At 40.7% G+C, this 1,520-nt stretch overlaps 1 pseudogene; it reads right to left on the bottom strand.

The window, feature by feature from the left end:
- Positions 1–879: 879 nt before the first annotated feature.
- Positions 880–1,520, bottom strand: part of LOC138150023 (LYR motif-containing protein 1-like) — a 6,479-nt pseudogene continuing 5,838 nt past the window's right edge.

The raw sequence follows: 1,520 nt of genomic DNA, 5'->3' as shown, positions 1-1,520 counted from the left end.
CCCCCCCCCCCCCCCCCGGGTGAAACGCACGCTGCGCTCCGAGCTGCATCCAATCAGAGCTGCAGCAGTGAGCGCGTCATCCTGTTCTTCCCCAGTGATTTGCTTGCTGGCGCCATTGAGAGCAGTGCCACGGAGAAGAGCTGAGGCAGGACAACATAAGCCCTCCCCTGAAAATAAGCCCTCTGGTGTTTTTCTTTCCAAAAAAATTTTAATAAGACAGTGTCTTATTATCGGGGAAACACGGTATGTATAATGAACTCTGCTAGGATGGTAAAGGAGAAAAGAGTCTACTTGAATACTAATAAGAAGTGTATCTTTTGAGGAGAAAAAGAGAACCAAAAAAAAGATATCAGTAGAATTAATACATAAAAGGTCTTCTTTTAAATATATTCATGGCTTAAACACAAAACAAATTAAAGTAACAGAAATTTTTATGGTAATTTTAAGAACTTCCGAGAGAAGCTACTAGCTGGCATTGCCATGTTTCTATTCCACAGCCTTCTGTGTGTATATGCTTCTATTATTTCCACACACAAAAAAAATTTTGATTTTTTTAAATTGAAACCAAATTCCTGTTTCGTTCAGACTTTCATTCAAGATGCAACTTCTTAAGATTATGATTTGGAAGGGTCTTTGGGGCGGGGGTAGCATTTCCCTGTCTAGCAGCAAGACAAGCGCCCTGACCAATTCAAGGAAATAGAAATTAGTTTTAATTTAGAGATTAGGGACCCAAATCTTTTGGGTGTTTAAGAGAAGTTACTGCAAAGACTCTGAATTCTTTGTCTTTACTATCTCTGATTGGGTTTAAGTCAAGGAGAAAAGATTCATCATCTACTTTTGTGCTCAGGACTTGCTTGGTTCACAGTTCATATAGAGAACCTATTTCTTGGAGTAAGAAACTTCATCATGAGACTTGAGATGTAATGGTCTGGGCTTGCAATTTAATTGCAATTTAACCTTAGCTTTCCCTGGGTTTGAAGTCTATGATTCTGTAGAGGGCTATTGGAGGTGAATGAATTGGCCTTGGATATGGGATCTGATAAGGCAATCCCATTTCAATTCTGGCTATGAATTCATCTATAAATTGTTTAATCAGTTCTTAATCTATAAGGTTTCTGTTTCTCTGGAACAACATTCTGGTTTCATTGATAATGTACTACTTTTCTGTGATGGTGTCCTCCATCTACCTTGATGTGTCAGCCATCTCCTTGCCAGTCTGAAAATCCTGCGGCATAAGCCAAGAACTTTTTGTGCTGCTGTTGTCACACTATGTCCATTATGCCTACTCCCTCACCCATAGTGCCAGGAGTGAGAAGAAGGAGCATCAGGAGCCCCATAGGGCCAATATGGACAGACCAGGTTCTGGCCCTGTAGACCAGACTGGAGTGAACCTCCTGTATTTTCCTTTCTTTTTCTTTCTCTCTTCCTTGCTTCCTACATCTTTATCACTACCAATCAATGAGAAAACGAGAAAGAGAGAGAGAGAGAGAGAGAGAGAGAGAGAGAGAGAGAGAGAGAGA

Source organism: Petaurus breviceps, unplaced genomic scaffold (assembly GCF_028583685.1).
Source record: "Petaurus breviceps papuanus isolate PSGF00001 unplaced genomic scaffold, PetGlider_PUasm1.0 140, whole genome shotgun sequence".
In the NCBI taxonomy this organism is placed as follows: domain Eukaryota; kingdom Metazoa; phylum Chordata; class Mammalia; order Diprotodontia; family Petauridae; genus Petaurus; species Petaurus breviceps.
Note: the sequence above shows the minus strand (reverse complement) of the source record. Positions and strands in the feature narration are given on the sequence as shown.